General features: G+C 36.1%; 1 pseudogene; it reads right to left on the bottom strand.

The window, feature by feature from the left end:
- Positions 1-10522: 10522 nt before the first annotated feature.
- On the bottom strand, positions 10523-22649 carry LOC147486398 (glutathione hydrolase 3-like; annotated as a pseudogene).
- Between the last annotated feature and the right edge of the window lie 1389 nt (positions 22650-24038).

Here is a 24038-nt window from a genome sequence, read left to right on the forward strand (position 1 = left end):
AAAGCAAAGACTAATAATACTTTTATCCCTTCGGCTAAAAATAGCGATAAAGTACAATATCCCCAAAGACTAGTTGTGTTTAAAAAGGACGAGAATTTTGATAAGATTAGGGAAATGTTTAAAATTTGACTATAAACCTACCTTTTCTAGAAGCTATAAAAAAGTCTACGGACTGGACACGCTAAGTTTCTAAAAAGAGTTGTGCACCAAGAAGAGGAAAACCAACATACCCCACGAAGCATTCTTAACCGAACAATATCCCTTTATCCGAACATAACAGAATTGTTAAGTACAAGGACCCTGGTCGTCCTACTGTACAATGCACCTTAGGTGATACCTTCATAACAACTGCTTTATTAGACCTGGGGGCGAGTGTTAACTTACTCCCTTTTTATTTATATAAACAACTAGGTCTAACAAAACTTCAACCAACCAAAATGACTTTGCAGTTAGCCGATCGTTCTATTAAGTATCCCAAGGGTGTAGTTGAAAATATTCTCGTTAAAGTTCAGGATTTTTACTATCTAGCCGACTTTGTTATTCTTGACTCAGAAGTTGCTCATGATTCCATTCCCATCATCTTAGGGCGTTCTTTCTTGGCAACCGCCAATGCCCAAATCAATTGTCGGGATGGCTCAATGACTCTTTCTTTTGAAAATCTTTCTGTAGAAGTTAACATGTTTAGACAAAAACAGGGACAACTAGGTTTGCCTGTAGAAGGGAAGTGAAGTCCATTGAGAGTTTTGTACCTCACATTAGTGCGGTGACACTTTAGTCCCCACACTAGTAGATACCCCTCTTATGGAAGAAGACAAGGATCACAATTTCTACTCCCTAAACGTAGATAACATCAAGGAGGATTTCCTTCGACTCTTTTGCAACCCTTCTTTGCTGCCTCACGAGTTCTCTCCTATTGACATCCATTCATCTCTTGACGCCATGACGGAAGAAGAATTTTTCGCCCTCTATCCCAGTGATTCTTCTTACCCACCTATTAAGGAATGTCTTGCATATCTCAAGGCCTCTGATAATATAGAACTAAGAACACTAGTTGAACACCATTCACCCACCTCACATCCTCATGTCACTCATTCACCTTTCATCACGAATGTTCCTCGCCCTCTACCTTTTCAAAGAACCATTGAGTTTGTACTTGACCTTGGCGTTTCTCCTATGCTTCATAACTATCTAAAACCAACTGGTGAAGAAGTAACACCCAAGGACAAGCCACCTGACACTTTTTCATTTTTTCTATTTTTTCCTTCTCAAAATTATCCACATCCTACGTATCTTCCACAACCATCAATTTTCTCACGTTCAATTACTTGGCATCCCCTTCGTAGAAGGACAAAGAAGAAACTATATGCTCGATTAGGTTTTAGATCTATAAGGCGTTGCTCTCATTCCACTAAGCTACGTCATAGGAAATCTTGGTGCTTAATTCTGTTTGATGGTGCATTCCATATTAATTATTTGTGGAAAGACCCACAACTTTTTCGATTGTTGATATATGGTAAACTGCATTTTAATACATATATATTAGATAAAGTCTCAAGTATCTGACTATAAAAGACTCATTTTATTCTTCGGTGTACTCCATTCCAATCTTATGTTATGAGAGTGCACCATTAAGGCAACCGGACCCTCCTTTTGGAGTGAGTGGTTGTAAGTGTCGGATTCTTAGTCTACGTTTCATGTGACTCACGATTTATCTCTTGCACTTTTTCTCGTGGATTGAGTAGTGCTTCTCTATGGAGTGAGTTTCATTTTATTTCTTTATTCGTAATTTTGTTTTGTTTTTCTAAAAATCAAACATATAAAAACTAAATAAAATAAAAACATAAACATATATTAGTAAGTCTAGGGAATCGACTTTAAAAAAGACCCAAGTTTTCGTGACAATACCAACTTTTTACGATTATAGGCCAAACAAAATTTTCAAACTTAAAAAGAGTTTTCCAATTTTGTTTGGGGTGGCATATTTTGGTATTCATTTCAAATCATGTTGCCACCCAAAGCCTGTCATGTTTACTCAAAGTAGAGTTTGTGTTAGTTAGACGATACCAATTTAATTGTGCTTCATATTATCATATCATCTTTACAATATTTCGAACATTGTGTCTTGCGCCAATTTTTGCCACGTTTTTTATGGTAAATTCTTTCTTTATCTCTTTATACTTTGAGGACAAAGCGTTGATTGTTTGGGGTGGGATAGAAACATTTGCAAAAATTAGACACTTTTAGGATGTAAATTACGCACTTTTATTTATAAAATATTAAAATTTATAAAAATTAGTTAGTTACATAATTTAATTGTGCTATTGAATTGTTTCATGAACCCCCTTCTCCCAAAGTGTTTGGGGGTGGTATAGAAACACGATGTAAATGTTAAGCACATATTAGGTTGTATATTATGTATTATTTGTCTTAAAAATAATAAAAATAAAAATAAAAATAAAAATAAAAAGTTTATGTTATACACTTAGGAATATTGGTATTGTTTCTTTTTCTATGCTCTTAATAATCTAGAAGTCTCACGTAGCTTTTGCATTAGAATAGTTTTTAGAAACTTAGGCTAATATGTAGGTAATAATCTTTGCATCTATCTATAAATATATTACATGAGTATCTATAATTGTTTGGCAGTAAGTTTTCGAAATCTAGGCTAGAGTACTTATTCTACAAATCTGTGAGAATATAGCCTAAAGCCTTATATGAGTGAAACATTTGAGAAATGACACAAGGGAGAAGTATATTCGAATAGAGAAATCACACGTCCCACTTGCTTGACCACTATACCATGTCCTAAGAGAGAATTTAGGCCCTTTTTGGATCGATATAGCTAGAAATTCTGACCTAAGTATATATTTTCGGGCTAATTAAGCCCGACCGAGCCTTTCATTAGCTCTTCCATAAACCACAATTCCTTTACTTCATTACAAAAACAAAACAAAATATAAAATATAAATAAAAATATATATATATATATATATATATATATATATATATATATATATATATATATATATATATATCAACCTACCCATTTTAGAATAAGTTCCGAGAATGGGATGAGTGAAGAAAAAGAAGAGAAAACCCGTGGTAATGTAAAATTAGTTAGTTGCTTGAAAAAAAAAGAAAAGAAGTTTCCATCCAAAGAAAAGAAAATAAAAATAAAAATAAAAAAATAAAATAAAAACTCCAAAAATAGAATAAAAGGAGTCGAAAAGCCAAAAGAAAAAGGCTAAGGATGGAAACAAAGTGTAGAAACAAAAGAACAAGGTTTTCTCTAGTTACGTAATATGAAGACCCTATTATCTCGGACTTGTCTTTTTGAATATCCGTTTCCTTCATTCTTAAACCATCTCCTAATCCCATAACACCTAATAAAGACATCTAGCTCAATTAGGAATAGGTTAGTGGGATAGTAAGTGGCAGATGTGTTTGATCAACTTCGCTTCCTTGTGTGTCATTGAGATTGTAAGGTAAAAGTATGCCCACCGCATTTTGGAGTAGCAAAACTTGAGTGGAAAAATCAGAGTGATTTTTTGTCTTGACTTTTATGTGGAAACCTACTTAAGGACGCTTATTCCAAAGTTTCATAAATGGACTCAGCATGCATTTCATAGCATTACTCATTGTATATATGTTTATTAAGTAGATGATTAATTATTATGCATATATTAGCTTAGGTTTGATGATTGATTATTAGTATTCATTGCTAGTGAGATGTATAGATAATTGAGACATAAATAAGGAAACAATAGTTTTATTTCTTAGTCGTTGCAGTATAGATGAAGTTTGTGAGTACCTTCACTGGAAAACTCTCACGAGGCTATAACTCGTCCACTAGGGAATTCCTAGTAGCTTAAGGCCTTGTTGCATATAGTAAATGCAATCGCACTCAGCGAAACGAGAGTAGATATAACTCCATTTTTGGTCACTTATTCTAATTTCTCATCTTTGCTTGAGGACAAACAAAATGCTGTTTGGGGGTGGTTTGATAAGAGCCCAAAACTATAGTTTTAACCCCTTAACCATCATACTTTTAGACTAATTATGTGAGTAATAATTAAGAGTTAATATTGATTATGTGTTTTTATACATTTCAGGCTTCAAAGTCCATTATGTGCAGAAATGTGCCACTTTAGCGAGATAAAGGAGCAAAGGTCGGTTGCTAAGAAGTTCTATGATTAAAGACCAATTTTCAAGAAGACAAAGCCTCTGTAAAGCCCGGTCAAAAGATGAAAAGTCAAAGTCCACGCGGGCAGAAACAGCACACAAAGTCAGCAGAACTTCCGAAGGCCGTATCTTTGGACTGAGACCTTGGAATTGGGTATACCTTATGTCAACACGACCGTCTCGGAAAGAGCTTTCCAATGGTCTAAGCCTTGGCCCAATCAGAGGAGCAAAAGTGGACAGAAAGTCTGTCGAAGCCAACTGCAGCTGAAGAGGCTTTTTGGACTGAAAGAATTGGGTTTTGGGCCTGATTCTCTGGCCCAAAACATGGCTCCAAGCCCATGCACGATTTTTGGATCTGAAACATATAAAAACAAAGGATTAGCTCTTTGTTAATGGTAGATAGTTAGGTTAGAAAATAAATTAGGTTAGGATAAGAAAAGTAGCCATTAAACCTTAGTTCTAGATCTAGTTTTAGATTAATTAATTAGTTTATTTCTTGAGTATTGAATCATTGTTTTTATTGTTCATTAGATTAATAAGTAGTTGTTATTCATTCAATCATATCTTGTTCTTATTGTTCTATTAGATTTATAAAGTTAATTACTTATTCCATAATGACATGTTCTTATTATTGTTCTTGTATTGGGAATAGTAGTATAGAAATTTCACATCAAATCATTACTCTCACCATTGTTCCTTTTGGGTTTGATTAGTTGAATTCAATTTAAGTCTTGAGAATTAAGAGTGGAACGAATCCTTACTCATTATATTGCATGATTATGTTTTGAGAGTAAAAAGAATTGATTTAAACGTAAGAATGGTAGGATTACGTATTAGTGTTGTTAACATTAATATTTAGGATTCTATTATTTTTACGGTTATCAACCCACATCAAAACAAATCAACCTAATCTAAGGGCAGTACGAACCATGGGCTAGCGCCTCCATGAACGCCTGTTCATAGCTTCCACAGTTCAAAATAAAATAGCCCCACCACAGTATTACCGATTGACAGTTCCATTTCAATATCTGGTTTCCATTAGAGTTTTAACAACCCGACGAACACGACGCCGAAAAACAAGATAATGAGCAGTATAAAAAAAACAGAAACCTATACACCGAAACACGAATACTATAACTTCAGTGAAATAGCAAAAATAGCTACTCACCTTTATTAACAGCTCGACGAATTCCTCTGAGTCCAAGTCGTCGCGCTCCACCCTCCAGCAATCCAGCTTTTATCTCTGCCTCCATTTTTATTATTTTTTTATTCTCCAGGAACCCTATTCTCTAGAACAATGTGTTTATATACTTGGGTCTGAAACCCAAGCCCAACACAGACTCGGGCCTAGAAATCCGGCCCGCGTATCCCAAATCCAATCCAATCAAATATTAAATAAATAATTCAATTAATGAATAAATAAATAAAATAAATACGTATTTTAAATACGGGCGTTACAAATGGCGTCGCCCAGCCAAAGCAATGGAATCCGGCATCAATGGCGTCGCCTGTACTATTTTTATTGAACTCTTTTTCTTTGCTGTGGTTTTGAATTTGTTGATTGATGTTGGGGGTTAAGTATTTGATTTGGGTTCTGTGTTGTCATTGGATGGAGTACGGTGGTTGGGTTGTTGAAGCTTTGAAAAAGGTTGTAATGGCGTCGCAAGAAAATCGTTCGAATTATTGTGTGAACTCGTTTTTTTTGTTGTGGTATAGTTGGTGGTAGCGAGTGATTGAGGGCTGTAGAGTGAGGGGGCAACTGTCGAAGCCCGTAGAAGCCATTAATGGAGGTCAAAAATTCTAGATCTAGTTTTGATGAAGAGTATGAATTGAATGATTTGAGGATTTGGCTTTTATTAAATGTTGTTGGTTTTGGATGGGGATTAATTTCGGTTGGTATTTGGATTGTGGTGTGTGAAGGTTTGCAGTGGCCGGACGGGAGCTGGTCTGGTGGAGGGGATGATCGAGATTTAGATCCGGTGCTCCCAGTCTCACCTATTCTAACTATAATTCGGTTGGGCCTTGGGCTGAAATCTGTTTGGTTTGGGTCGGTTTTAGTTTTTGGGCTTTGGGCCAAAGTCTTTAGTTTTTGTTGGGGCCAGTTCTATTTTTTGTGTACCTAGACCGGTTCTCCTTTATTTTTGTGGGCTGGGCCATTATTGTTTTAAGTGGATCTGTTTCTTTTATATATTTCTAGTTGGGTTGAATCTATTGTTGGGCCGGTTTCTAGTTTGGCTTTTATGTTGGATCCGGCTAACAATATTTGAACCTTTGGTTGAGTCATAGGCTTGGCTAGTTCGGTCCGAACCATGACCTTAACCATGACTTTAGCCATGAGCCCATAAGCCATACACTTTTACCTTAACCATGGCTATGACCATGAACTTGTTGAACATGGAAATGACGTGTTGACTTTGACTTTGACAGTTGACCATTGACCATTGACTGTTGACCGTTGACTGTGGAATGTTGATTTTTTTCCAGATTTTCACATATTTAAGAATATGGACAAAGGTAGTAATAAAATATTGTCGAAAATGGTATAATTTTGTTTGTCATTATCTAATTAAGATTTGAAGTGAGTAGTGTGTAAAGAATATAAATATTGGCACGTAACAAGAGAAGAATTCTTATAAGACTTAGATATATATGTTTTTATGAGAATTAAACTACACCTGGACTCAGATTCATGGACTTTAGTTTTGGGCATTTTGATGGTTGATCAGTTTGACCTGACTGGTGATTTGGACTCGAATAATTATGCGTGATATTTGGACTTGAGTTGTTCTTTCTTTTTAAAGTCGTTTCATTTTGATATTTGGTGGAATGGACTTATATTTTGATTATTTATATACTATTTATATTGTGCACAAATGGAAATAATGCGTGCCTTTGATGGTGACTTGAGTTCACATAAATATATGGAATGAATACATTACATGATTGATTATTATTATGAGTTGCTACTTAAATGAATTGTAGTATGTATGAAGGCTTGAGATATTCCATATGGTGTAGTGCAATATATGATTGGTACGTGAAATAATAAGTTTCGAGATTTGATATAGAGATATTTGGATATCGTGCAATGAATAGTATTGGCACGCGTGATAATGTGGATTGTATTATAATGAGAAGCGTTGAGCTTGATACAATAAAATTATCTCGGCATCGGATAGAATAAGAATTATTCCGAGATATAAAGGTATGACACTTGAATAAATTACGTAACGAAAATCCTAGAACCTAGCTACCACAACTCATGGGATTTGGCCTTTGTGATGGGCGTATGTGATATGATTGGCCCTTCGGGCGTTTCAGTGAATCTGAATGGCCCTTCTGGTGTAAGTAATGTGATTGGCCCTTTTGGCGTTTCAGTGAATCTGAATGGCCCTTCTGGCATAGCCGAATAGTGGCTTGATTATTCCGTTCGCAAAATTAGAACGAGACGCGCGATATTTTATGTCGAATAGTGGCAGTACTCACATAATGGCTTTCGTGTGAGGGTTACCTGGTGTGCGGCATCCCGCTCAGAGTAGTTACACACGGAGTGGTTCATTATGTGAGGGGAGGCATGTGGATGTACATGTTTGGCATTGGGAAGCGATTGTGGTAGCCAGGGAAAACTAAGTAAGACATAGATACGACGTGATTTTAGGGACACACAAAGAAAGCCTTAAATAATATAATTATGGTAATGTGTTGGTTAATGATATATCTTTAAAGATATGATTGTATATAGTTTTGCAGAAGGGTGGGTCAAACTAATTACTTATGCAGAGACGACCCCCTCTGTAATTGAGCATAAAATGTGGTAAGTATAGAATATGCTTGGCTGGTTATTAGTTTAGTTAGAACCTAAGGCGCCTGTGGAGGAACTAAATGCCTTAGTATTATTGTTGGGAAGCTAAGGCGCCTCAAGGGAGGAACTACATGCCTTATTTATTATGCGTATGGTTTGTTGTGAGGTTGGTGGGAAGTTACGGCGCCTCGGTGGAGGAACTAACTGCCTTATTTATTGGGTATATATATGTATAAGTATAATTTATATTTTAGGGCTACTCACACCAGCATTGTTTATAATGTTGACCTGATTTGCATGTTTGCTTATCGGGTGTGTTCATTAAATGAACATAGTTGATAAGTCTTGACAGGTTTAGTGTTGAAGAAGGTTGGTTGCTGCTTGTGGTTTGCGTTAGCGTCGCATTTCAAGATAGGTTTTGTTTTCCCTTGAGGTAATATAGATTTTCAGTTGAGACAATGTTATTTGTATTTTCATTTGTAATTTTAAATAAAGAGTTGTTGAAAGGAGATTTGTAACTTAATCAGATTTGTGAATTTTTGTAATGAAGAAAACTTTTGTTGATTCGAAATTTTTATTGGTTTTTAATTATCCGCATATTTAAATTGATTATGGGTTTTTGGGAGTTGAGAGTGCATCACACCTCGAAAATCGAAAAGTCGGGAACAAAAATTGTTTTTCCGAATTCTGTCGAAATTCGGGGTGTGACAATGAAGTAAATCAGTAATGGTAACTACATGCCTTCAAGTGTTATATTGCTACTTGCTGGTCATTTTTTTCATGACTGAGGAGTACGTTGTACGCCAACTTATGCAACGCCATAACACAACTAGTGACACTATCCTTTCCCCCTAGCCCATTCTTGTAAAATGCATAGTATGAATGTGTCAGTGTAGCAGAGGCAGCAACTATTCTTTTGTTCTATATATTCGCCATTAACAACCTATGGTAATTCAATTGAGTCCCTCGTGTCACCGCAGATCTAGGGGCTGTTGGAACTCTGCGTACTGGAGATTCAAGAGGGGTTCATAGAGTAGAATCTATCAGTTCACATGGTTATGAAACGCTCAATGCTCCATAACATATTTAGACTCCCATTAAGAAATAGAGGTCGATTCTAACCTATGTAGATATCAAACCTATTTAGATTCCCATTTAGATTTTACGCAAGAGCAAGCATAAGTTATTAAATGTATTTCAAAAATAGGTTGTAAAGGTCCTTATGAGAGTAGTTTCCATTACAAATAGCAAGCATAGATCAATATGGGATAGGATGCTATAAAGTAGAACATTGTATATAAAAGAAAAAGAAAACAATAGTGAAGCTTAGAAAAAGAGTATTTATAATAGCGCAAAATTTGTTGCCTCCAAATGGAAGGAAACCTGCAAGGCCACAATAAAAGTACATTGAATCCAGTAAAGAATCAACATGATCACCACTAAAAGGGTAGTCTTTATTGCAAGCTCAAAAGAGAACTCTGTGAAATTTGAAGAAAAAATGAATGAAACATTCCAACCATTTTCCAACAATATTAGAAACTTAATAACATTTGCCGGTAAGTAATATTGATTTTTTTAATTACTGGTTTACAACACAAACAACAACAATCATATTCCATGGCCAAGAAAAATAATTCCTAATCAAGAAATGAGAAGCGAACGGCCACATCAGATAGAAAACATGAAAAAATATTTCATAATATAATTCAAAAACATAAAGTCTGGGGAAAAAAAATCTGAAAGCCACTTTAGTTCCTACTTCTTAATTCAATCCCAAAACCCAATTTCAAAAACTACATGTTGTAAGCAATACCCAAAACTCAATTTTAGAAACTAAATGTATAAAGCAAATCCCAATTTCAAAAAGGATCTCATCAATCCCCAAATCGACTTCTTTAAAAAGATACCAACACTAAGTTAACTGAAACATCTAAAATTCAAGTCAAAGGGATTAAAATTATGCACTCTTATCTAATTCTTAAGTTGGTGAATTACCTTATTACAATCTACGACCAACCATGTTTCATATTTCAAATAACTTTTGAGCAGTGAATTAATCCAAGCAAAGATGAATTCATATTATTTTTATTTTTATCAATTCATCAAATAATTAGTACTCAAATGAAACAATCAACCAATCAAGATCTCAAAAAAAAAAATGAAGAATTGATGAATAAAAAGAAATTTGCATGATTTAGAGAATTGAAAGTAACAATCAAACCTGATATAGAGAAATAGACTAATGGTTTTCTTATCCAGGTCTTTTAATTTTTTTTAATTATGAGAGAGAGAGAGAGAGAGAGAGAGAGAGAGAGAGAGAGAGGCCAAAACGATGTAAACTTAAAAAGAGAGATTGAGATAGGCTCATACCCATAGAACTTGTCTGCAATTCTCCGTCAGGTTGCTTTGCACTTACATCGTTACCACATTACAAATTCAAATGATTTATTTTAAGTTCAGAATTTAAAAACATCAAATCAAGTGGGTGAAAGTGATAACAACTTTGAATAGCATAATGGTTACCCAAACACACAAAAATCACCCAATAGTCTGAAGATGTCTCTTGACTGTAATTGTTCTTCTCTACATGGAGTCTCATTAACAGTAGACTGAAGTTATAAGCAAAACATAAACCTGATAAGTATTTCAAGAGACTTACCCCATTTGGCTTTGAGCAACCTGCACCAGCCACCATATGACAGTTCCATAACCATGAGTCCATGACTCCCATCTTTGAAGCACCTCCCACCTCAACTTCACGTTCAGGAGAACTTTCACTATCTGCATAATCTACCATTTCGTTCTATAGAACAACATAAAATAATATAAAAGGATTGTTGTACAGAAAGACTTGGGCAATTGAATGATATCACTGAGATTTAATATCTGAATGTTGGATATAAATAGGTGGTGACTCTATTCAGTTGGATAATCATACCTTGAAGACAAATAAACTTTTGAGGATTACACATTTACACCTCAATTACCTTTGACACTCTCCTTAAGCTCTAAGAGGCTTGGCACCTCCGGATTCTATATATATATAGATAGATAGATAGATAGATAGATAGATAGATATAGATATAGACACACACACACACACACACACACACACACACACACACACACACACACACACACATTACTGTAGTAGTGGTATTGAGAAGTGTTGTAGTAGTGATATATCAAGGAGGATGATCCTAACCTTAATGATTTTAGTAGCTTGTCAAACACCAAGGGAGTAGTTAGAGGGGCTACAGAAAGCAACGCACGGCAACCATCAAGCATTTCACTGAGACAAATCAGAAGAAATTGTGAGCATGGTAATAAATAGTACAAAGACTGGCAACTCAAATTGACCCCAACATAGAACTTTTCAGTTTTTCCATCTTCAATAGTGGCTGAAATCTAATGAGGTGGGTCAATCCATTGAATGATTCTAGATAACATTTGCAACAAATGTTCTTCTTAAATTTGCCCATCATCTACATTTATACATTTCAGTTAGAAACAGTAAGAACAAATCAATCCCTGGAAGGACAGCTCATAACTCGACACCAATAAATAAAAAATTGTAGCATAAGAATATGTTCAACTTAATAAGAAAGCACTTTTATATATTGGAATGCTTGTTCGTCTGCCCATCAACATATGAACCAGTTAAACGAAGCACTAAGGATGTTCCTAGAATGACCTCAAGAAGCATCCTGTTGTGCCAACCTTCTTGACCGCCTCAAAAGAATCATGTCAACCATTTTGACATCATGCCTGTAAATAGTTCTTACTATAAGTTTTGTAGTGAACCAAAGAAGTTGAACTACCATATATACAATTAGAGAATTCATACACTCGAGGTTATGAATAGTTCTTCCATATAACTACTAATATTAGTATATGTAAGAATTGCTAATATACAACTGCTAATAGTATATTTAGGTTGGGAATCAGTAGTTGATGGTATCATGGCGACACAATGGAAATCCCCATGATACTGGTGCCAAGTTAACTGGAAGTACTTAAGTCAAGTATTGGTGGGCATTTCCATGTTTTCACCTTTACCAATTATTTGTAAGAGCAGTCATTAATTATGATGTTTCTATCATGGTATGACCAATCTTATTGTCGTAAAATTTGATGAAATAATATTAGAACCAAGTCAACCTACAGAATTATTAGCATTGCCCCATGTAATTAGTTTGGGAAGCCTTAAGCTTAGGTAAATTATTAGCATTATTGTCCGCGTAATCAGTTTGGGGAGCCTAAAGCTTAGGTAATAGTAATAGCACCAAGGTCTCTTCCCAAGTGTGTAATTCATTTGGTTTTTTGAACCTATGCTTCAACTATCACCACAGAGTTAAACAATACATATAAAGATAGTAAAACTTGATAAACATTTTCCTAATACCTTTTCAATTGGGTAAACGGTTTTCTTCCAAGCAACACATTTATCTTGAGTTCCACCGAACATATTTGAAACTTTGCTATTGGCATGGCCCTGTGCAATTCAATCCACAACCAGAAACAACTTAAAAAGTGTTGTACGTACAAAGAATTTGCATGAACTCAAAATATGTTTAATGTTTGTGTTTGGACCCCCACATACGTGGCAAACGTCCATTATTAGGGGTCTCCATTTTATTCGTTTAATCAACAGGGCTAAAGCCCAATTTATAATACCATGGATCAATGTACAGGCCCATTAACTCATGTGTCTAAGGCTGAACCTTAGCCACATGGCTTGCCACTAATGTACATTGATTTATGTCCAGATTCATTTCTTATCAAATAGATAATTATCAGATGAGAGGTATAGTCTATCACAATTACTCAAGCTACAAGATTATTTGAGCTACAATGACTCTCTACTCTACCTATATAAATACCAAATTATTTTTCATAAGGAACTACGTTGAAACTTGATCCCTAGATAATAGATCTTGGAGTGCGTGAGGCAACCATTATTTGGTTCGGTTTCATCTCCCCAATATCAAATTCCTCTGTTTCTTAGTGCGTTCTTTACCATTGCTCTCGTTGTGTTGAAGCAGGTTACTGCCGAAACATAATTGGCACCGTCTGTGGGGATTTTAGAATTCATTATCACGTGAAACAATCAAGATGGTAAGCACAAGAAGCAGACAAAATAGTCAACATATTCCTCCTGCTAATAGGAATCGCAACCCTCGAAATTCAAATCGGCCAATGCAAGAACCATTGAACAATCAAGTTGCTCCTAGTGGTAGGATCAATTCTCAACATCCAACTGTAGAAGCGCCACCGCCACCGCCTCCGCCACCGCCACCGCAAAAGGCAGTACAAGTGCCGCCACCACCCCTAACAGTCTTGCAACAAGAAAACCGACAAGTCAGTAATCCTCCATGCGGTCCGCCGTCTATCCATGTCGATCCTTCCCGGTTGACATGGATATGGGCGTGGACATTACTCTCCACACCAACTAACGGAAAAGGTGATAGTAGCGGCCAATTCACCCCTAATGCGGTTGGCGTGAGTTCTGACGAGTCAAAAATTTAAATAGGAACTTGAGAAGGAAGGCGGCAAAAGGCAAAGGCGGTGGGCGATGCCGCAAATTCAACAACGTCAAAGGCGACCCGAAGGGGGACTTGAGCCATTCCGGTGTATGGGACCGTCTTGAAGATCCACTTCATCGTCCTCAGCAACGTCTTATTTCTTAAGCACAATCAACCAGTGCACGATCTAAGAGTAATGACCCTATTACCCGTACTTATGGGGAGAATCGGATTGGCAAGGATAACTACTATCCTAGACACGTCCAATCTCAAAGGAAAGATTTACCTCTGAAAAGCAATTTTAGGGAAGACCGCCATCTGAGATATGTCCGACATGACATTTGCCACGTATGTGGGGGTCGAAACACTGCCCCCTCTTTGTCATGCGAACAAAGTTCACATGGCAAAGAAGAGAAGAAAAAGCAAGGAAAAAATGGAATAAGAAAAGAGTAAGCGGAATGTATAACAAAGTGTCGTGTGAACGTAAATGATAGAAAAATGAACAATCGGGAAAATTTCGCGAATTATCAAAAATGAAATAATTACAAACTAACGTATACAGGACGCAATGTAGTTAAAGAAAAGATGGCTGAAAATGCACAGAAAAAATAAAAGATGCACAGAAAAAATTGCAAAAGAAATTGATGGTCGAAACTATACCGAATGTATTATGTAATAATACGAAAATTGATTTCGACGACGCATGCCAGCAGAATAAATTAAATGAACGAAGTTCATATAGCAAAGAAGAGAAAATAAAATCAATGAGGAAAAATAATGAGAAAAGATAAGCGGAATGAAGAACCAGGAGTAGGATGTGTAATGCAGTGGTATAAAAATCAGGCTAGGCGGTGGCTCGGCGCTAGGCGCATAGCCGAACTGAGTTGGTATCTAATCGTTGAAGTAATCGGTGGACCGATTAGACGGGACTTGTACAGGGTTGGATGGATTAGCTAGGCCTGTGTATTAGGCTTTGTTATAAAAGCCGATCACAATAAAAAAGAACTTAAGTTTGAAACGTTCATAGTACAAGCCCCTGACACAAAAAACATAAAGAAGTCCAAATATGACAAACTACTATAAATGTCGGTGAAAAAAGAAGTGATGTAAGGCTAAACAAGCATCGCCTCAACATAACTGCTGGACTCACTTGTGGACCTTAAGTGCCCCACCGTTATTTTGGATGAATAAGTTAGTAGTGTCCCACATGAACTCGCTCTCCAGTATTGGAAGAAATATTATATGTGCTTCATCGTCCTCGATAGTCCGTGAAATAGCTTTATTTTTTTTTTCTCAATTTTAAGTCGTTGGATCTTTGTGATCTGCTTTTGGATTGTAATGAATTTTGGTGGATGAGGTCTTGTGATTGTAGAGATCAATCCATACGGTTGGATTTGAGTTTACATAATCCGATGATAGGCTTTTGAGGGGTGGCAGTATGGTTGCGGACGGAAAAGGGTGTGTTTTCTATTACTGTTGGTACAAACTTGAGGTTGATGACGATGAGTTGTCTCTGAGCCAACTCACCGATCCAAAAAGATATATATATATATATATATACATATACCGTAGATTGAAACGGCGGTACTACGGGCGAAAGAAATTCACAAAAAGGCTGTAAAGAAAAGTTTTGCTCTGCATGATCTCAATGCCTTAGAAGAAATAAAGAAGGTGAAGATAATTTTCGCTTAGGAATTTGATGTAATGTGAATTTACGCTGCACGGAGAAACAACGGTTTTACAAGCAAAATATATTCACAAAGAGTCGATGAATAAAAGTTTCGCGCAAAAAAGTGTCAATTAATATCGTAGAAGAATTAAAGAAGCTGACAAAAGTTTCGTTGAGAAAGATCGGCTCAATGTTTTAGAAAAATAACGAAGCGGCCGAGAAAGTTTCAATTTATTTCGGAAAGATTTGCTCAGAAAAAGCAGCTCAATCCCTTAGAAAAAATAATGAAACTGTTGGAAAGGTTCAATTCGGTCGAAAAGATTCGTTTAGAAAAATCGGCACAATGCCTTAGAAAAAATAATGAAGCTGTCATAAAATTTCACTTGGAAAATTTCCCATAGAAAGATCGGCAGAATGCCTTAAAAAAAAATAACGAATCTGTCGAAAACTTTCTCTCAGAACGTTTCTCGTAGAAAGATCGGCACAATGCCTTAGAAAAAATAATGAAGCTGACGAAAATTGTCGCTCGGAAAATTTCTCATAGAAAGATCGGCACAATACCTTGGAAAAAATAATGAAGTTGATGAAAATTTTCACTCGGAAAATTTCTCGTAGAAAGATCGGCAGAATGCCTTAGAAAAAATAATGACGCTAACGAAAATTTTCGCTCGGAAAATTTTTCAGAGAAAGATCGGCACAATGCTTTAGAAGAAATAATGACGCTGACGAAAATTTTCGCTCGGAAAATTTTTCGTAGAAAGATCGGCACAATGCCTTAGAAAAAATAATGAAGCTGACGAAAATTTTCGCTCGGAAAATTTTTCGTAGAAAGATCGGCACAATGCCTTGAAAAAAATAATGACGCTGACGAAAATTTTTCGCCGGAAAATTTTCGTAGAAAAAGATCGACACAATGCCTTAGAAAAATAATAACTACTTAAAAAATAGTTAACCAAAAGCTAAAAGCTGCCGGGTTTAATGCAAATTTCGAAGAAAAAAAATGAAGATTTAATCGAACAACCATAAAACAATTGACAGAGACAATTGATTAGGTAATTGTGTGAATGTAATACCATAGAGCTAAAACTTCTTTTAATGAAAAATAAAAATAAAGATGGGTTTGCTATTGAATATTGTGGTTGTGTCAGATAACATACCTGCGGAAAACTGACAATGTTGTAGATTTATATAATTGAAATGAAATAGAACGAGACGCCCCCATGTAGAGAAAAACTCCTCCAATACGTACTTAACTTTGCAAAATTAGGATAAGCGAGCATAAAAGCGTTCAAACTTAGGCTAACGAAGCTAAACGTGGTAACCTCGTCAGATTTTGTCGGAACGATAGTAATGGACTAAGCGAGCGTAAAAGCGTTCAAACTTAGACTGACGAAGTTAAATGTGGTAACTTCGTCAGATTTTGTCCTAGCGATAGTAACAAACTAAGCGAGCATAAAAGCGTTCAAACTTAGACTGGCGAAGTTAAACGTAGTAACTTCGTCAAATTTTGTCGTAGCAATAGTAATGACTAAGCGAGCGTAAAAAGCGTTCAAACTTAGACTGACAAAGCTAAATGTGGTAACTTCGTCAGATTTTTTCGTAATGATAGTAATGAACTAAGCGAGCGTAAAAGCGTTCAAACTTAGACTGACAAAGCTAAATGTGGTAACTTCGTCAGATTTTTTCATAATGATAGTAATGAACTAAGCGAGCGTAAAAGTATTCAAACTTAGACTGACAAAGTTAAATGTGGTAACTTCGTCAGATTTTTTCGTAATGATAGTAATGAACTAAGCGAGCGTAAAAGCGTTCAAACTTAGACTGACAAAGCTAAATGTGGTAACTTCATCAGATTTTTTCGTAATGATAGTAATGAACTAAGCGAACGTAAAAGCATTCAAACTTAGACTGACAAAGCTAAATGTGGTAACTTCATCAGATTTTTTCGTAATGATAGTAATGAACTAAGCGAGCGTAAAAACATTCAAACTTAGACTGACGAAAAGATGACTGCAAAAGTGATGTGTCTTGACCATTCGCTTCTAACGACGGCGGAGAGATAAACCAATGAATCTGCATGACGTATGTCATTTCGGGGTCTTTGAGTGATAGAGATGCTATCAAATTGTCGAGCAAGACTATGTATTAAACTAAGATAAGTCGCCATACACTCATCTCTTGCTTCAAAAGACCCACCAAACTGATTGGCAACAAGGCGAGAATCCGTGTATAAGCTGGAGCTTTTCGCTCCCGGTTAATCAAAGTTGTTCTCAAGGCACAAATGGCAGCCCTCATACTTCGCGCCGTTATTTGAAGCCGAAGCGAAGCCAAGTCGCCTGAATTTCCCAATCTTTTCTCCGTCGGGTTTAACAAAAACGCATCAATTCGGACCATTTACTATGGGAGCCATCCGAGTAAACAATTCATAGGTCAATGGGATTAGGAATTGCGTTTTCATGTTGGTCTTCGTCTCCCCCAGTTATTGGCGGCAGACTGTCTTCCATAGATTCTTCCTGGCGCAAGAAATCGTCAATTGGAGAATCATTAATCGGAAAATCAGCCATCAAAGAAGCGAGCATGTCCTTTTTTTTGATGTAATACGACTTTCAAAGACAATGCTATATGCATTAAGATAACTTTCCCATTCGGCTAATCTACTTGATTCATGTGCATTACGAAAGATCTTGCGTAAGGGATTTTCAGTATAAATTCTGACCAACCTCCCCTGGAAGTATGGTTTCAATCGGCGAGCGACATTAACCAATGCAAGTGCAATTTTTTCCATCTTTGAATAACGAGACTCAGCTCTGGTTAAAGTCTTACTAATAAAAAAGACGGGTCTACCATCATCAATGAAAAGACACAGCACTAACAGCTTGAGTTGTAGCTGCCAGGTATATGCCACTAGGTTGACCTGTTGAAGGACTTGTCAATATAGGAGGATTGACCAAGTATTTCTTCAGTTGTTGCAATGCCATCTCACAATCAACATTCCAAGTTGCGGCCCTCTTTAAAGTCTGGAAGAAGGGATGACAACGATTGGAATATTTATAAATAAATCTATAAAGAAGCTGGCAAGCCGACCCGGTAAGTCATTAAATTTCCTTCTTATTTTTGGTGATGGCATATCAATAACGGTAGCAGATATCGATCGGGATTAGCCTCAATACCTCTACGAGTCTTGAGGTATCCCAGAAATTTTCCAGAAGAGAGGCCAAAAGAACATTTGGCGGGATTGAGTCTCATGTTATATTTGTTAAGCCTATCAAAAACAAGTTGAAGATCGGAAAGATGATCACTAGTATGTTTCAATTTAACGAGTATATCATCGATATAAACCTCCATTATTTTTCCCAGTAGATTGGAAAAAATTGTATTGAAGAGTGAAATACATTTCATCCAGAAGATTTAAACAGACAGACGACCCGGTCGAGCCTATGTGGAAGATGACACCTACCATTACCTCTTACAAGAGTTAGAGATTTTAGGCGGTACACACTTTCGGGTCCAACTGGAGATTGTTTTTTGCTTTGCGTATAACCAGCCTATCTAGGTCGGTAGTATGTCTGGGATTGTGGTCTTCCCTCTAGTTGTTTTTGTGACACCTTCCTTCCTTATCGGATCAGACCTGTCTAGGACGACGATTTTCCTCAGGTTAACGAGGTCGGCCTTCCCTATCAAGTCAGTCTCATTTGGGATATTGGTATTCCTTATATTTTCTTCTGTGACGCCTTTTTTCCCTGTCTGGGATGGCAATTTTTCTCAAATCTGCGAGGTCGGCCTTCCCTGTCAGGTTGGTCCAGTCTAGGATGAAGGTTTTCCTTATACTTTCTTCCGTGACGCCTTCTTTCCCTGTCTGGTCGGACTTGTCTAAGATGGCGATTTTCCTCAAATCTGCGAGGTCGGTCCAGTTTGGGATGAAGGTTTTCCTTATACTTTCTTCCGTGACGCCTTCTTTCAGAGGTGTTTGTACCGTCGTTTGCGGTAGCGGTGGCAGCGGCGGTGCTGCTACAGTTGGATGTTGAGAATTGATCCTACCACTAGGAGCAACTTGATTGTTCAACGGTTCTTGCATTGCCCGACTTGAATTTCGAGGGTTTCGATTCCTATTGGCAGGAGGAATATGTTGATTGTTCGGTCTGCTTCTTGTGCTTACCATCTTGATTGTTTCACGTGATAATGGATTCAAAAAACCCACAAACGGTGCCAATTATGTTTCGGCAATAAATTGCTTCAACACAACGAGAGCAATGGTAAATAATGCACTAAGAAACAGAGAAATTTGATGTTGGGGGAGATGAAACTGAACCAAGATAATGACTGCCTACGTACCCAAGATCTATTCTCTAGGGATCAAGTTTCCACGTAGTTCCTTATGAAAAATAATGTGGTATTTATATAGGTAGAGTAGAGAGTCCTTGTAGCTCAAGTAATCTTGTAGCTTGAGTAATTGTGATAAACTATAACTCTCATCTGATAATTATCTCTTTGATAAGAAATGAATATGGACATAAATCAGTGTACATTAGTGGCAAACCATGTGGCTAAGGTTCAGCCTTAGACACATGAGTTAATGGGTATGTATATTAATATATGGTATTGCAAATTGGGCTTTAGCCCTGTCGATTAAATGAATAAAATAGAGACCCCTAATAATGGACGTTTGCCACGTATGTGGGGGTCGAAACAGTTTGCATATAGCTTTATATATATAGGATAATGGGTTATTCAAGGGATAAATCTTGTAATTTAGTACCTCATCAACAGATTTGTCAACTTTAACAGCTCCAGGAGCACCTACAAAAAGTGAGAAAGGAAATGAGCAGCGATGAGATGAAACTAATAAGTAATTACATCATATTCAACGAATTGAGTACCACACACTTTCAAAACTTTTGTCCAAACTTCGATTCCAGTCCTCTTAAAGAGTTGATCAAAGTGAGGCTTGCGATGAACGCTTGGAAAAAGAGGAGTAGTTACTAAGCTGCAAATGAACACCAATTATTAGTGAAGATATGAAGCATCAAACAAATTAGAGGCATAATGTGCTAAAGAGAAAAGAAACATATAAGAAGAGAACATTAATGAAGATACAGGTAGGGATAAATAAATAAATAAAAAATCAGAAAACTCACATAAAAAAAATCGAAATTGATTCTTGAGAAGGAAATAAGAGAGAGAAGAGAAAGTCTAGAATTTGAATATCTTTCCGTATCAAATTAGTGCAAAAGCGATATGCAATTGGGCAGTTCATTTCATTATCGTAGGCATTGTTCAAAAGCTCTACTGAAAACAAACTGTCGAATATCATAACTCAATAATTCATAAGAACACACTTCTACAACAAGATAAGAGATGTCTCCTTTATTGGACAACACCCTTGGTTACGACTTCACCTACAAACTGCAAACAACCTAATGTTGTCCACAAATGATATGAAATTATTCAGTTAGATATATCTTTTGCACCAGACATTACATGCCATAAAGGTTTCAACTCCTTCTAAATAGATAAAAATAGCATGTTGGTTCGATGTTATGGATAATATACCTTAAGAACGATAAGTGGTGTCATGGAAGATAAAGGTCTCTTGTTCAGTTCAATATAATTTAACGGAGCAAGAGGAAGTTTGTCCTTAGATTTTTTAGTTGGTGTTGGAAAGCCATCCATCTCATTGTTAAGCACAATACCAGTACATGGTGAGAGCACCCCTGCTCCAAAAGGATAATTTATTGTAGTTGTCATTGATACTGCATTTCTCTCTGCATCGACGATGTAGAAATGGCTCGTCCCATGATCTTTTAGTTGGCTCCATCTGACAACAAAGATATAGTCAGAACTCATTAGTAACAGTCTTATGTGGTAGTATTTCCGCAAGTTAAAATGGATTATAAACAAAATACATAAAATAGTTTTGTATATCTTAAGGTTTCTGTCTGAACCAGCTCATATAGTACTCAGAAAGAAAAGTGGTGTTATCAAATATCTTTTCACTAAGTTCCTTAGCAAAAGATGGGGAGAGCATGTTAGAAACATAATTTGCTTCATTTATGAAATCTGGATCACCAAGATTCATTCGAATAGCAAACATGTGCTTTAGAGCTTCGATTAGGCGATGAAGACCCAAAGGACCCTTTACAACATCAGGAGTCCCATAGCTATCCAAAATATTCATAACATGATTATCAAAAGTTAATATCAGTAAAGAGTAGACGCTCAAAGAAAAAATAGATATATTATGACATTTGTTAAACATTATTCGTAACGACTATTAAGACCCTTTACAGCATCATGTGTCCCATAGCTATTCAAAATATTTGTAACGCTCCTTTTGCTATGCAGGCAAAAACAACTTTCCTTATCTAAAATGGACCAAGGTATTAGATTGCTTATTAAGCAGAAGTGGCAAGTTCCTAATAGTACCTAGCTTATGTCAGATTATTCTTTAATTCTTCAATACTTTTTATTGTCTAAATGATGAACATGCACGTTATAGCATTTGCAGAATGACGAAATAACCATTAAGTTATGTTGGGAGTAAGGGCGAAGAGATAAGCCACTTTCCCTTGAAATTTAGAGCTTTTACTACATAATACCATCCCCATAAGTTAATTTAAGCAAGTGCAAAGTACAATTTTTTTATGGACTGTAATTTACCTCTAGTAAGGAGATGGTTTGATGTGGTAGATGCTATAATTCTCAAGGGAAAGAGCCTCAAAACTCCCAATTATGCTGACACATTGCAAGCCTGAAAAGCTTTAATTCGAACGAGGAAATCAAACCTAATATGTGTACTTGCTGCTAACCTAGAAACTTTTTGTAGCAGGTTGACTAAAACACAGTTAAGATGAGGAGAATCATTTACCAAAGAGAGTCCAACAGTACCACTTGAAGGAGGTGGCATTCCTAAGATGGTGTAGCCCATTACATCCACAACCATCGCATCCATTACTTTCACTTTGTAGCTCCTGAGGTCTTCCATTGTCAAAATCCCACTAGCTTCTCTCACATCCTTGACAAAGCTCTCACCAACAGTCCCATTATATAATGCTTGAGGCCTGTATTCTGCTATTGCCTCCAAAGTGTGAGCAAGTTCAATATTGTAGCAGGTATCACCTTTTTGCAACAATTCCCCATTTGGTGCTAACACTTGACGCAGGCCAAGGTCAGTCATGATCATATCCCCAGAGTTCTTTATGGCTCTTGCAAAGTAAGGAGTGACCACAAACCATCTCTGGCGAGTATGTATAGTAGGTTGGAATAGTGTTCTCCAAACCTGCTATTTCTCCCATTGACAGTGCACCCAAATACTTGGCTTTCGGGTTCTTTGCATACATGTCCTGTTAACACATTTTTTCCCCTTATAAACCAATATACATTCAAAACACTGTAATACTTTGCAATATATATATATTAAGGAAGGAAGGAAGGAAATTCATACCTGAAAGCGTGAAAAGACTAGTTCATGCATGTATTAACGCAATATGATCAAGATTATATATTCCCAATTGATATGATGCAGTGGCCAAAAAACAGACGGTCCCATACGCCTTGGTTATCGGAGGAAGTGACTTGTAGAATCTGTAACAACGTGAATAGTGGAATGGTTGTTAGCGTGTCGGAAAGATATTTAAATTCAATACTTTCAAATGATTCAATTGGGGCCTGAAGATGCTAGCAAATGGAGAAAGGAGAAAAATCAAACTAATCAAAAATAAATTATAAATCATAAATAACTTACATGAGATTCAAGGTGATGCCACATTCAAATCGAAAAAAGAGGGGAAGAAACCATAAGATACATTGTGAGAGATTGAGGCGAGCAAAAAGGAAGAGAAGTATGAATTAAACTTTCAAGAGTAGGAGAAAATATGAATTTTTTTCATTTGGTTATCTTTTACTGTTGGCAAAAGAAAGTGGGAGAGACGTAAAGTGGAGACTGAGAGGGAGACGGAAAGTGAAAGGGCTCTATGTATTTATGGTAATTAATGACACGTAATTAATATTAAGTGGGTATTTATTGTGTGTGTACAATTTAAAATGGCGTGGATTTGGTTTTTTAATTAACCACCTCATGAAATGACCGATTACCCCTATTAAACAATGTTAAACAACACTTTAATTGAAGGACAATATCGGTACTAAAAATTTACATGGGTGTAAAAAGACCAAATAGTCATTCTTAATAGTATTTAGGTATTTGATTTAATTATTCATTTGGGGGTATTATGCGTAAGAAAAATACCCGGATGAATTTAAGGGTCCAGGTTAGTTATAGGAGATACTACTAGTAGAGATATAACATAAAAATTAATGTGTATTATTAAATGCATGTTTTATAATATCACGTTAAACATGTGTATTATAAATGTTAATAATAATGTTAACGTCCAAATGTATACTATAAATTAACTAATACATTATATATATTAACTAATACGTGTGTACGTGCTTGATATATTACACGTGTATATATATAATAATGAATACGTGCAATGCTAACTAAGTAACTAACAATATAATTGTAATACATGTATTTATATTCTATATATGACGCATGCACATGTAGTATAATGTACACGTGTTCGTAAAATACACGTGTACGTACATTTTATGGGATGTACTTAAAGTTTTTAGAAAACTTTGAAACTTGAAAGACTATTGAATTTATGATTATTACTTCTTTTGAGAGTATAAAAATATCAGTGGCAAATGTTATTATCGCACTAAAAACTAACTTTAATAGCAATAATAATATATAACCCGAGAAGGAACCGAAATCCTAACTGAAATCGACTTAATTAATGGGTATGGATCCGGATTTTATAAATATAAAAAAAAAACCAAAATACACAAACCC

Source organism: Coptis chinensis, chromosome 7 (assembly GCF_015680905.1).
Source record: "Coptis chinensis isolate HL-2020 chromosome 7, ASM1568090v1, whole genome shotgun sequence".
Classification (NCBI taxonomy): Eukaryota; Viridiplantae; Streptophyta; class Magnoliopsida; order Ranunculales; family Ranunculaceae; genus Coptis; species Coptis chinensis.